At 45.2% G+C, this 15160-nt stretch overlaps 1 pseudogene; it reads right to left on the bottom strand.

The window, feature by feature from the left end:
- Positions 1-2: 2 nt before the first annotated feature.
- LOC136534830 (DDB1- and CUL4-associated factor homolog 1-like) lies at positions 3-5373 on the bottom strand (annotated as a pseudogene).
- Between the last annotated feature and the right edge of the window lie 9787 nt (positions 5374-15160).

The following is a 15160-nucleotide window of genomic DNA, read 5'->3' on the forward strand; positions in this document are numbered from 1 at the left end:
AACTAATGTTCTGTAGTATGCAATACCTGGAGCTTTGTCAGTATATGTGCAATTGTATCGTCTCTAGCCAGCCAAGCAGGACACGGCAGGCAAGGGCTCGAATAGAATCTATAGCCACAGGATGTGTAACCATCCGAGAACCAAGAAGCTGTAAAAGAATTTTTATGCCATTATTGGCTCTTACAACTTCTCGAGCTTGACGGTATCCTTGTTCCAATTGAGCAGCAAGACCAGGACCACCACCTCCAACTCCTAACGTTATTCTTCGATCACCGACTACTCCAGATGGCACAACAGGTGTGCTAGTTCCTTGATGCAAGGTATTGTTCCTTTCAGCAGGGTTGCCATCACCAGATCTTTCACGAGATTCACCCTGATTTGCAAGTAGATTCCTATCTAAAATACTTTTTTCAAAGTTCTTATCTCTGCTTTCTGAAGCAAGCGCTTGCGTAGCTGCAGGTTGCTGATTGGCAGTCGACAATGGTTTGTTGCTGATAGAAGGAGGTGGGCATACAAGATTGACGACATTCAGTGCTGGACAGATCACCTGATTCACAAAAACAGTGAAAGTAGATTTTCACAACCTTACCAATATCTTGGGTTAATAATCACAGGCCTACCAAATTTTGTGCAAACCTGCCAATACTTGAGTAGTCTTCTCACAAAACTACAAATTTGTGACCATTCATGACCAATCGGGCCCACATCAGTCATAGTTCATCAAATTTGACTTGGGCTCAGCCGGCCTCATGCCACGTACATGTGGGCCCAGCTGACCATGAAAGGAGAATGATCATAAAGTTGTACTTTTGTGAGAATGTACCCCAAGCAGTGGTGGGTTTGTGAAATGGGCACAGAATGACGTAGGTTTTTATATAGCTAAAAAGATAAGCAGATTTGTCAAGTTCACTGAGTGATAATAAGAACTGATATTTAAATAACACTTCAGAAATTATCAGGGAATTGCAAAGGTTATTTAATTCATACTCATATTTTCAAAGTGAAGCTGTACCTCATGATCAATATAGTCGAGACTTTTCACCGTGTCTAATAAGACAGCCATACCAGCACGATTGTTGCTTAATGTTCCCTGCACTATTGATTTGCGGACATGTGGCTGTGGCATAAGTGTTATGATGTGAAGAACTCCAATTGCATATTGAGTTAAGTCACGCAAATACCGATCACCATGTGCCTGAAACTGTGAATCAAATCAGGTTATTAACAAGCCCCACATAACCAAACAATGCATGTGTGCAGTGTGTTTTACCTTACACAGCTCGAGCATAGTCATGTGACCATTTGAGGCAACAAATTTATCCAACACAGGCCAACGAGCTCTCACAAGAGCAAGGCCTAACTTTCTGTCCCGCTGGATCTGACGAAAGACAGCATCCATAGCTTCATTGCTAATGTCAAAAGGTTTGTAACCAGCTCTTGCACTAGAAGTGTTTCGGGCAATACTACGGATGCTTTTGCTTGGCCGAATGGAATCAACAAGCTGAAGGAGATGAGCTCTAAAGTATTGCCGTAGAGCAACACAAGTATGGTATGCAACTTGCTTCTCTGATGCAGTTAAAACTTCAGCAGGCGGCCGATCATTCCCTTGATTTACATTGGAGGATCCTGCTCCTCCAGAATTATGGCCAGACCTTCCAGATGCGCATCCACATAGGATATCGAGAAGCTTTTGCATCCCATCCCGTGCATCAAATAGATCCAGAACAGCTTTGAACACAAAAGCAGCAGCGAAAAAGATGGCCACATTTTTTCTAGCTAAATCTTGTGGGCACTCAAGAAGTTGAAGTGCTAATTCAACAACACTGTCAAGTGTGTCAGAGGAAAGCGCACAAACACGTTCCATGGTAGACTGCAAGCATATCAGAAGATTAGCATGGTAGAGAAGTAGCAGATCAGCATTAATATTGCATGAACAAGTATTGTTGTGTCTACCTGAAGAGACCCGAAAGTGAATAAGCAGGCAGAAAGACCCATATATGTCGGAGTAATTCTAGGAATAGAGAGGATCTTCTGAATACCACCACGATCAACAAAGAGTGCAGCAAATTTTCGATGGGCAGCCAGTGCACAAATTAATTTAAGGACATCAGGGAGTTGAGCAAAGTGGTCACGTCCCTCCTGGTCTTTCATGCTCCTTTGTAATAACGTGAGGCAAACATCAACACCTTTTTCATGGAGAACAGGACCCAAAGCTTCAACATACTCTCCCAAAATCTGTAGACACTGGATGCTATATTTTTCTCTAAGTTGTAAGAGCTGTGCTTTGTCACTGATAACAAAATTTTCCAAATCCTGGTCTTCACTGGTTTGGACAGCTTCTTCCACTGCACGCTGTTCACCAACTTGATTTGCACTTCTGTAACACCAAAGTGAACTCTCAGATAAATAACAGATCAGTGACAGAAAACAATGAGAAACATAATGTGCATGTGTGTAAGCATTTCTCCCCATTACCGTGAGACACTAGTTGACACCGCAGCCTCAACAACAGCAGATGCAGCTTTCTCCGCCGCTTCTACAACTGCATCACTATTATTTTCGCTTTTCCAAACCTGCAGAAGTGTAGCGCTCCAATAATAAGACATAGTCACTAATGATTTACTCCCTACGTTCCAAATTATAATTCCAAATTATCAACTTATAACTTGGAACGGAGGGAGTATGAAAACAGATGCTAACAAGCTATCTGCAAGTTCAAAGATGTTTTTTTTCCATACCTCCAAAGCAGCAGATTTCACAAGCTCGGCAGCAGCATCACCTGCTGCTTTCACAGCTTCATCAGGAGCATTTGCAGATCTGGCCTCAGCCTCAGCAGCTCTCACTGCCTTCAAAACAATGTCAGATATATCCTTCAAGCCAATAATGCAATCCCTGAACCGATCTTCGTATTCTTCTTTGGAAATAGCGCTAAACGACTCGAGGCTTGCAGATCTATTGTTCACATCAGTTGCCTTCTTTGGGTCATCAACCCTCACCACATTCCTATCTCTAGTAGACCGACCTCCTATTCTCAATCCAGAGGTTGGTGATAAAGGTGTCATTTCACACTCAGGCAAGCTGTCTCCTGCTTTTCCCTTCACTCTAAGTCGGGAGGGGGCTCGACCCAGCTTTCTTTTCAACAGTTCACCATTTTCGCTGATCTCTTCATCTTTAAGAAGCCTCGGCACAGAATTCTTTTCCCCATATTTTGACTTTGATTCACAACCACTTGTGCCATAACATCGATCATTGGTGCAATCAGCCTCGGGGGCATCAGAATTATCCAATGAAGCAACAGTGTCATCCAATGACCTTTCTCCATATGCTTGCCTCATTCCAACAGCAGGCTCATTGTCCTTCTCTGCTGCCGGGTTGGTTAATAATGCTGCCGGGTTGGTTAATAATATTCCATACCCAACCCTTGTTCCATCCAATCGAGAACCATCTTGGGCCAGACGTGATTTACCCCTACTATCGTCTCTGCCTCGAGGATACTTGGTGTCTTGTGGATGATTAGCATCTCTCTGAGAAGATGAGGCATCCCCAAGGACTCTTATGCGCAAAAAGCGCATGAGCTTTGCTGATACGCCCAAAGTCAAGACATCCTCTACCAATTGCCCACCGCTGAGGTGAAAAATTGAAACATGCAAAAAAATTAGATGAATATCATAATGAATTCGGTAGTAGAAGGATAGTACTCAGTACCAGATGATAAATCAATGAGACACTAACAGTACCTGCACAACGCCATAGCGAGCAACCCGATCGCATATGTTCTCAGCATCTCAGCATCTGTGGGTTTATTTTTTCCTAGATACTTCCATTCACATTCATTAGACGCTTCAGGATCCTCTGTTACCCACTTTTTAATATTATCTATGATAGAGTCTTCAAAGACGGGTGGATACGGAGGCTGAAGAAAAGGAAGGCAGAATGAAAAGCTTAGCACAGTTTGGAACGGGTGGAATAGATTGAGAGCAGACAACAGAAAGAGTACACGACACAAATGCATAGAGAAGCTAACCGTCCAGGCAGAGTGACAGCTCAGGAGCAGCCTAGCAGCGGCAGCACGTACGGCAACAGAGTAGGAGGTGTCCGACAAGAACTTACAAAACACCAACTCATAAAACTCGTCATTGTCCTGTTGATAGGGTTAAAGTAACAGTGCTTAGTTATAGAATTAATGGGCAAAATGAAATTACGCTGATGCGTACAGAACTCCAGAGTAGGCTACACACCCGGAGCAAATTGGCCAGCTTCCCAATTGTAGATGTGCTCCTTGTGTTTGTGTTATTGAACGTTGGGTCAGCTGCACATAACTCAATATATCTGCAGAGGCAAACAAATGGTTAGGAGGCAATCGAACAAGCAAGTCTGCAACTCCTTGTGTTTGTGCCATTAAACATTGGGTTAGCTGCACATAATAACTGAATTAAAGTGGGAATGGCAGTTTTGCCTCGTAAGCCTGCAAGTCTGCATCCACATGGTAAAAATCGAACTAGTTATTTGCATGAAGCCTCACGAGCAAGATGGCAAGAGTAGCCGATATCCGTCTGTCAGCGTTTCAGTTTAGTATATGAAGTTCCCTTTTAATCCAGTCAATGCGGTTAAGTTGGCCAGACAAGAGTACTTCAAATAAGGATAGGGACGTAGCTTCCCGCCTGGAACTGGGCAGGTAATATGCGTATGCAAAGCAGAGCGAGTTGCTGCCATTCGCACACTAGCGGTGGTGCAACCCGGCCAGGAGGCAGGGATGGGATAGCTAGAAGGCCCTAGTATAGGCTAGAAACCAAGTGAAGCGGGAAGCAGCAATCTAACTAACAGGGAGAATCGGCTCACAGGAATAGAACAGAATTTAAATTAATAAATAAACTGGTAGGGATAGGAATGAAGGGAGGGGGAGGGAGAGGAGCGGACAGTGACTGAGTGAGGCACAGCAACACTGACCTGGCTTCGTGGAGCTCGCACATGGTGGCGAGGGTGTGGAGGAGGCGGGGGTTGGGGTCCAGCTCGCGGTCGAGGATTCTGGAGACGACGGTGTGGGCGCGGGCGAGCAGCGCATCCTCGTCCTCGTGCGGCGGGCCGGACCCGGGCTCGGCGGCGGCGGCGGTGGCCGCGGCGGCCTCCTTTTCCGACTCCGCCATTGGTGGCGCACAGGATTAGGATTAGGGTTAGGGTTTGGCGCTGCCTAGGGTAGGGTAGGAGGCTGCGTTGGTGCGGGTGGTGGGCGATCGCGAATTCGAATCGAATGGAATGGAATCGATGGAGAGGAGGAGGTTGGGGGAGGAAGAAGCGAAGAGGGAAAGAGAGTCCCAACCCAAGTCGCGACTCGCGATGGAAGGGCAAAGGCGGCGCTGGCGAGGAGGGGCGCGCAGCGCAAGCGCAGCCCGCAAGCAACCTGCTCTCGCGAACCTTCTCAGGTTTGGAATCCCTTCTTCGCTCGCCATGGGCTGGACAGAGTACCAGTGGAGTAGGGTTCGGCTCGGCCCACAAGAATTCGGCCCAACTAAGAATACGAACTAGAGGGGTTTTTTTTTCTTCTATTTCTTTCTTTTTTTCCTATCATCATCGTCATCATCGTCAATCGAAATCCCAAATCTCACTTCGGTCACTCCGCTGTGCTTTTGTTGCCCCTACTAGATTAACATCAAAATCAAAATTTAATGGGCAACCGCACACCAATTTACTCGCTTTCTCGCGAGACAACTAATTGAATGGGCAACTTTGTAGCTAGGCTCCTAGCTACGACTAGTTAGACATGTTGTTGGGCTAGAAAGAAATATGATGGTCTCAAAAACTTTAGCAAATTGGTAGTGGCTCGGTTGAAGTAGTGTTGTCTTAGAAATAAGCGCATGTAGTACCTAGTTGCAATGAATGAAGGTACGAATTGAAATCATGGACGGAGGGAGAGAAGGGGGACGGACGTGCAGGGGCTGCCCCCCCCCCCCCCCCCCCCCCCCCCCCCCCCCCCCCCCCCCCCCCCCCCCCCCCCCCCCCCCCCCCCCCCCCCCCCCCTCCCGCGATGACACTACTATTTCCAAAAGAGCATATTATCATGAGTCTGAGCTTAGGAGAGTCCAATTGACTTGGGCATGTTTATGGAGTGATGCACATGTTTGTCAACCTGTGAAAGCACCTTGGCCAACAAACCAACCGAATTAAATCAACAAAATGGTTAATACTACAAAGCATATTTCAGGAAAGAAAATACTGATGCAACACTGTAATGCGTTACCTGAATAAATATAATTGTACAATTGAGCAAAGATCATATATACCCAAGGACATGAACCTAATATATATGTAAAAAACATTGAGACTAAGTATGGACACACATATATGGTACAACATATCTATAAAAACATTTAATGTTAGTAGGGAGATTATTGCGAACGGAGTGAGTCTATGCGCGCGCGTGCATAAATAAGTACACGCGTACGCGTGGGCGCGTCTATAGATCGCATGCGCATACATACGAGTACACGTGCGTACGTGTACACGCAGGCATTTCTTCGAGGAAGAAATCAAGCCTATAATGTTATTAACAAACAGGCGTTGTATCGCCTGTTTGTTAATGCCCTAATGGTATGACACCTGAAGGTCCAAGAAACCCGATTCTTTTCTATAAACCTGAGGCTTCATTCTAAGATGTTCACATGATATTTTTAAAGGGGAACCAAATGAATTCTGAATACATTAGCCATGTAAATTAAATCAACCAAGTCATAGAAAGAGTTTATATATCTATTAGGGTTGGCAAAGGTAACTTGGTTTAGCGACATGTACAAGACATAGAATATCTGTAGTTATCCTGCATAGTTCAAAAGGAATATCTGCAAATAGAGTTATCTAATTAGATTTCTAATGAAGTAAGCACATTACGCTTGACCTACTTTTATACTTAAGTTTTGAAACTAAATTTCATTCACCACAACTTGGAATAGCAAGGAAGAAAAAGGTCAATAAATCCATAATTGTGTAAATCTGAATCTTTTTGGGCGCTATGTATCCAACATCCCCTTACTTAATAAGAATAAAGGCATAAACATCAACTATACTAGAAGCATACCCCGCGCATTGCTATGGGAACTACTGATTTGGAATGAAACTAAACTATTTATACAATTCTTAGGAAGGGATTAACTATTATAAACTAATCTTAGTGGCTAGCGTGGCACGCTGATGTAGACAACTAAATATATATTAGTGGATGATGTGTCTTGCTGACGTGGATATCATAATTGCTTGTGCTAGTGAACTTTAATTGCAAGTGATAGTGGACTACTGGCGTGGACACCATGCATATCAAGATAATAATCTAGTGGGGTTTAGGATTATAGTGATAGTGGACTGCTGATATGAACACCTTGCATGTCAAGATAATATTCTAGTGTGGTTTAGGATTATAAGAGATGTTTAGGATTATAGTGATAGTGGACTGCTGATGTGGACACCTTGCATGTTAAGATAATATTTTAGTGGGGTTTAGGATTATAAGAGATATAGATAAGCCCATGCAGTAAGAAGCAGTAGCAAATTCAAAGAAGAAAATGAACCTTGTAAGTGGAAAGTCTAAGTAATGATGCAAATAATGACAGAATAATAATGCTCAGCAAGATGTAGCATGGCACTATGGCAAGCAGTGGACTCACAAGGAACCATGAAGCTGAATGAATCATAGATTTTTAAATCCTTAGCATCAACACAAGAATCATGTACCAGCTACAGCACCATTCGTGCTAGACATAATAATGGTGCAACAATGCCTTCCTCCAATATAGAAACTCTGGTGCTGTCACCAAGGACACTTTGGTTAAGGCAATGTAGTCCTAGCAGTGACTGTAGAATCATGCTACAGAGAGGTTGCAGGTAATTGTGACAAAAAACAAAAGCGGCGGCAAAACTTTTAGTCGTGCCTAACCAATTAGCAAAAAAGTTCCGTTGAAGCATTGTCAGATGACTATATATATATATATATATATATATATATATATATATATATATATATATATATATATTCCTATGCAAGAATAGAAGGGGATTTGAGTTTATGTGTGATAGATCGGTAGTGATGGCCATCTACCATATCACTGTCTCCGTGAAGAGAGGCCACAAACAACACTCTACTTGTTATGTCATTTGATACTTACACTCTAAAGAAGCGAACCGAAATTAAAAAGAGAAAATATATAATCAAATACCAAAGTTGAACTCAGATATTTCATATAGATATAAACTAAAGCAAGATTCTAACTTGTAGATAGAGAGCATACCATTGTGTTTTCACATCCTGCTACCATGTGAATAGGGACATGATTACTTTGGAAGAAGCGACAAAGAGAATGCCTACAAAAGACATCACTGTTTTTAGTAAGACTGGTAAGCCTAGAAGTAGAATGTCTAAGCCACATTTATCAGTATAGAAGTGCACTACACCTCGATTATTCTAAAGTATCAATGTGCACTACCCCGTCTCATCCCGTACAACGTCAATATGCAGTACTCGATCCTCTTCGCTTCCGGGAGCCGCGAAGCGTGACCCATTGTGCATCAGATGAGCCTAACGACGGCGGCCACCGCGTGCCCATCGGGGTAGCATGCGAGGTTCACCAGGATCATGACGGCCAGCCCCTAGAGCATGGCGGCGTCTACCTCGCTCACTCGGCCCTGCACCTCCGCGTGGCCAGCAACATTCGCACAACGCTTGCGCACGCCCGATCTTGGACCGGTTCAACCCAGAGAGGGAGACATGGTATAGCGCCATCCTAGCTTCTCACCGCGCATGGTACCCCGTGGCACCACTGGCACCCACGAACATCTCCAACGGGCAATAGTGGCGGGATCACGGTGGAACAGCTTCAATGGGCAGCAGTGACAGAGTCGGAGTCATTGTACTGAATGCAAGTCGAACGTTGCCGCTTCCACCGGTTTGGTACCATTAGCCGACCACGAGCATGTGCTATTCGACGGATATAGCTTCTCATCTCCTTGACTCAATCTGATGGACTATTATTGAAAGCAAGCCACTACTTCCCTCTGGCCCTCCCTCCACCTCCATTACCCAAACTGAGACACACTACTACTTCTCTATTTTCCCCTCCCCATCGCTTCTGCTCATTGCCCAAAGCTGTGTACTACAAAACCCAAGAATGCTTCTTCTTGGTTGCCCTCCCTTCCATCATCCGCACCCCACCCATCTCATGGCCAAGAAAACTTTTTTTGTTGGCCACCCTTCCACCCATCACCGTCTTTCTTTCCATTGGCATAAAAAAATTCTTCACCACACTCCCTCCCATGGGCACACACATGAAACCTTTCTCCAAGAATTTTTTTTTCTTGTCCACCATTGGGTCTACGGATCTCGAACAGTTTGAGAGGAAAAGGCTCGGTGTAGAGAGCTCTGTGGAGGAGAAGGTTTGGTGGAGAGGGCTTTGTGGAGAAGGCTTCTTGGTGAAGGATAGGTGGAGAAGGCTCTAAAGGGGACTGTGACGCCTAAGAGGGGGGTGAATTAGGCAACTTAAAATTCTAACTCTAAACTATGGCATCTTTTTCTAACCTTAGCAAAACCTATGCAAAAGATAAACTATCTAAATGTGCAACTATGGTTTTGCTAGTGTGTTGCTATCTACCGCAAAAGAAGTAATACAACCAATATAAATGCGGAAGCTAAAGAGCAAGGTAGAGATATGCAAACTCTCATCGATGACTCCGGTATTTTTACCGAGGTATCGAGAAGCATGCAAGCTTCCCCCTAGTCCTCGTTGGATCCCCTCGTAAGGAATCCCTAGCAAGGGTCAAGCTCCTGGTCGGGTAACTCCGTGGATAGCCTCGGGTCTTCCCCACGTGCAAGTGGGTCTCCGATGTTCCTTCAGGCAAGCCTCTCCTGGATGCTCACCGCCGTCTTCACTATCAAGCTTTCAGTCGAAATGCCATGAGCCTTGTTCCCTCCGATACACGGTGGCAGCCACACCACAAACACGGTTGGTGTGATCTCGCAAGACTACAAGCCCCTCTAATGTACAACAATGGTACGCGCAAGCACCGAGTGGTAAGAGGCATGCAAACCTCACTAAACACTAGGCCTAAACCTAGAGCAAGCGCATAAATGGTAGTCTAATCAACCTAAGCACTTCGCAAAGCACCTACACTAATCACCTAATAAAACACTAAGCACTATGCAAGTGGAGATCACTAAAATGGTGTATCAACACCCTTAGTATGTTTCCTCAACTCCACTCTTCTCAAATGGCCAGTTGGGGTTGTATTTATAAGCCCCACTGAGAAAGTAGCCGTTGGAGACAAAGTCCCGCTTTTCTGCTACTGACCGGACGCTGAAGTCGTCCTGATCGGACGCGTCTGGTTGTCCCGACTATTGGAGCCGTGATCAACTGATCGGCCGCTGCCAGCGTCCGATCACCTGCCATCGGATGTGTCCGGTCGAAGTTTTGCCGCTCTAGAACCTCTCTGTACTCGACTAGACTCTGTTGTCCTACGTCCGGTCGATCTGCCGCCAACGTTCAGTCACTGCTACTGCCGAGCCTCTTGATTGGGCGTCCGATCACTGTGCTACCAGCGTCTGGTCTAGCGTTCGGTCACTTCTGTGAGCTCGTTTCTTCGTGATCTTGCGTACGGCTTGGTTCCTATCTTCATACTTGGACTTTGCTTGATATCGTGGGTCTTCTCTTATGCTTCTAAGGTCTTGCTTATGGTGTTGATCATTGAATCATCTTGTCGCCTTTGTCCAAGCCACGTCTTGCACCCTATTGAACTACAAAACAATCACTTGCAAATTCATTAGTCCAATTTGGTTGTGTTGGTCATCAAACACCAAAATCCAAAGTAAATGGGCTTAGGGTCCATTTTCCTTACAGGCTCCACGACGAAGGCTAGGTGGAGAAGCTTCCTAAATATGGTTTGAGAGTATGGACATGAGTGTGGGTGGTAAAGAGACCCTTGCCCCATACCCTTGGGCACTATATATAGGCAATGGTTATTTACAAATGGCCCCTTGGTTGGGGTGGATTTCACATGCCACCACACTAGCACCTATTGGGCCTCTTCAAGGGGGAGCTTAGCCCATATACTACATGGACTCCCCTAACCCTAGTCTATACAAGTGTTAACTCCAAAGGCTTCTAACTCCAAGTGCCTTGATATTGTCTTTCCCGATATCTTCATCTTTGGGCTTCAACTCCTCCGGTCGCTTCTATGACATGGCTTGTTGACTTTCTCGGCGCATAGGCCTTCGTCTCTAGGACCTTCTTGCACAAAGATCTTTGTCTTTAGTAGGGCCTTTTCACCAAAAGTTTTGCTTGATGACATGTTCTTTCTCTAGGGACCTTCTTGTAATGAGCTTTGCTCGATGATGTGTCCTTTCTCTGGGGACCTTCTCACCGGAAGCTTCACCCGAAGATGCATCTTCTCTTTGGGAACATATGTGGTCATCATAGTCGATATCGTCGAAGTGGCCGATGAAGTTGAAGTAGTCGTAGCCAAAGGTTGTCGTGAGCCTCCAAATCTTCTCTCGCGTGCGTCGAACAAAAGACTTTGCCCTCTAGAGTGGTCTGTCCTCCAGTATGCTCCCCTAGACCCTCTTGGCTAGCGCTCGTGATCGAATCTCTAGTCATTCTTGGTGTAGTCGACGTAGTCATAGTAGTGGAAGTAGATGTCTGAACCGAAGTTGTTGGTGAGCCCCTCGATCCGAAGTGGTCAATGAAGGTGTAGTGGCTCTCTGTGCTGATGGGATTGACATAGCCCCTCAAGCTCGGTGGTGAAGGCAAGTCATCATAGGCGTTAAAGTCGAAGGTGTCGATGAAGGTTCTCGAGCCATTGTAGTGGGCGATGCCACCTTTTTGCCAAAGTGTTGGCGGAGGCGAGTCATAGCGATTCACCAAAAATGTTGGTGAAGCCCCTCTTACCGAAGTGTTGGCAGAGGCGTGTCATTGTGGTTCGTCGAAGATATTGGCGATGACCCTCCTACAAAGATGTTCGTCACCTAGTGACACTAGACATTCGTAAAGACTTTAGAGTTCTCCTCTTTATAATATGACTATTGATTCTAAACCCGATCATGCACTCTATTGCATCTTGGTTGGCAAAAGCAAAGCACTACCTTTGCCTTCGGGCTTGTTTTCCATTTGTTTCTATTCTCCAATGTTGAGCACCTGCATATGGTCATGATCATCATTTCCACCATCTTTTAGCCTTGCCAACACCATCATGTGGGCACTAGCTCAATCATCTCAATAAAAGCGTTAGTTCACTAGTTGTCACTCAATCACTAAAACCAAACTAGGGCTTTTATCTTCTTCATAATAAGGTGGATAAATCTTGCCCCTTTCATCTGTACACCTAAAAGTTTAGACACCCTAGAAATCACCAATTTTGACATAGAGCTTCTTCAACTAGGATAGTTCAATCTTATTTTTTGTAGGCTAATTCAGGTTTAGATTTTATTTTTATTTTTATAAAATATAATTTTTCTCCTAACAAAGCAATGTAGTCCTAGCAGTGACTGCAGAATCATGCTACAGAGAGGTTGCAGGTAATTGTGACAAAAAACAGAAGCGGCGGCAAAAGTTTTAGTCGTGCCTAACCAATTAGCAAAAAAGTTCCGTTGAAGCATTGTCAGATGACTATATATATATATATATATATATATATATATATATATATATATATATTCCTATGCAAGAATAGAAGGGGATTTGAGTTTATGTGTGATAGATCGGTAGTGATGGCCATCTACCATATCACTGTCTCCGTGAAGAGAGGCCACAAACAACACTCTACTTGTTATGTCATTTGATACTTACACTCTAAAGAAGCGAACCGAAATTAAAAAGAGAAAATATATAATCAAATACCAAAGTTGAACTCAGATATTTCATATAGATATAAACTAAAGCAAGATTCTAACTTGTAGATAGAGAGCATACCATTGTGTTTTCACATCCTGCTACCATGTGAATAGGAACATGATTACTTTGGAAGAAGCGATAAAGAGAATGCCTACAAAAGACATCACTGTTTTTAGTAAGACTGGTAAGCCTAGAAGTAGAATGTCTAAGCCACATTTATCAGTATAGAAGTGCACTACACCTCGATTATTCTAAAGTATCAATGTGCACTACCCCGTCTCATCCCGTACAACGTCAATATGCAGTACTCGATCCTCTTCGCTTCCGGGAGCCGCAAAGCGTGACCCATTGTGCATCAGATGAGCCTAACGACGGCGGCCACCGCGTGCCCATCGGGGTAGCATGCGAGGTTCGCCAGGATCATGACGGCCAGCCCCTAGAGCATGGCGGCGTCTACCTCGCTCACTCGGCCCTGCACCTCCGCGCGGCCAGCAACATTCGCACAACGCTTGCGCACGCCCGATCTTGGACCAGTTCAACCTAGAGAGGGAGACATGGTATAGCGCCATCCTAGCTTCTCACCGCGCATGGTACCCCGTGGCACCACTGGCACCCACGAACATCTCCAACGGGCAATAGTGGCGGGATCACGGTGGAACAGCTTCAATGGGCAGCAGTGACAGAGTCGGAGTCATTGTACTGAATGCAAGTCGAACGTTGCCGCTTCCATCGGTTTGGTACCATTAGCCGACCACGAGCATGTGCTATTCGACGGATATAGCTTCTCATCTCCTTGACTCAATCTGATGGACTATTATTGAAAGCAAGCCACTACTTCCCTCTGGTCCTCCCTCCACCTCCATTACCCAAACTGAGACACACTACTACTTCTCTATTTTCCCCTCCCCATCGCTTCTGCTCATTGCCCAAAGCTGTGTACTACAAAACCCAAGAATGCTTCTTCTTGGTTGCCCTCCCTTCCATCATCCGCACCCCACCCATCTCACGGCCAAGAAAACTTTTTTTGTTGGCCACCCTTCCACCCATCACCGTCTTTCTTTCCACTGGCATAAAAAAAATTCTTCACCACACTCCCTCCCATGGGCACACACATGAAACCTTTCTCCAAGAATTTTTTTTTCTTGTCCACCATTGGGTCTACGGATCTCGAACAGTTTGAGAGGAAAAGGCTCGGTGTAGAGAGCTCCGTGGAGGAGAAGGTTTGGTGGAGAGGGCTTTGTGGAGAAGGCTTCTTGGTGAAGGATAGGTGGAGAAGGCTCTGAAGGGGACTGTGACACCTAAGAGGGGGGTGAATTAGGCAACTTAAAATTCTAACTCTAAACTATGGCATCTTTTTCTAACCTTAGCAAAACCTATGCAAAAGATAAACTATCTAAATGTGCAACTATGGTTTTGCTAGTGTGTTGCTATCTACCGCAAAAGAAGTAATACAACCAATATAAATGCGGAAGCTAAAGAGCAAGGTAGAGATATGCAAACTCTCATCGATGACTCCGGTATTTTTACCGAGGTATCGAGAAGCATGCAAGCTTCCCCCTAGTTCTTGTTGGATCCCCTCGTAAGGAATCCCTAGCAAGGGTCAAGCTCCTGGTCGGGTAACTCCGTGGATAGCCTCGGGTCTTCCCCATGCACAAGTGGGTCTCCGATGTTCCTTCAGGCAAGCCTCTCCTGGATGCTCACCGCCGTCTTCACTATCAAGCTTTCGGCCGAAATGCCATGAGCCTTGTTCCCTCCGATACACGGTGGCAGCCACACCACAAACACGGTTGGTGTGATCTCGTAAGACTACAAGCCCCTCTAATGTACAACAATGGTATGCGCAAGCACCGAGTGGTAAGAGGCATGCAAACCTCACTAAACACTAGGCCTAAACCTAGAGCAAGCGCATAAATGGTAGTCTAATCAACCTAAGCACTTCGCAAAGCACCTACACTAATCACCTAATAAAACACTAAGCACTATGCAAGTGGAGATCACTAAAATGGTGTATCAACACCCTTAGTATGTTTCCTCAACTCCACTCTTCTCAAATGGCCAGTTGGGGTTGTATTTATAAGCCCCACTGAGAAAGTAGCCGTTGGAGATGAAGTCCCACTTTTCTGCTACTGACCGGACGCTGAAGTTGTCCTGATCGGACGCGTCTGGTCGTCTCGACTATTAGAGCTGTGATCAACTGATCGGCCGCTGCCAGCGTCTGATCACCTGCCATCGGACGTGTCCGGTCGAAGTTTTGCCGCTCTGGAACCTCTCTGTACTCGACTAGACTCTGTTGTCCTACG

The sequence above is a fragment of the Miscanthus floridulus genome, unplaced genomic scaffold, assembly GCF_019320115.1.
Source record: "Miscanthus floridulus cultivar M001 unplaced genomic scaffold, ASM1932011v1 os_2339_1_2, whole genome shotgun sequence".
Taxonomy (NCBI): domain Eukaryota; kingdom Viridiplantae; phylum Streptophyta; class Magnoliopsida; order Poales; family Poaceae; genus Miscanthus; species Miscanthus floridulus.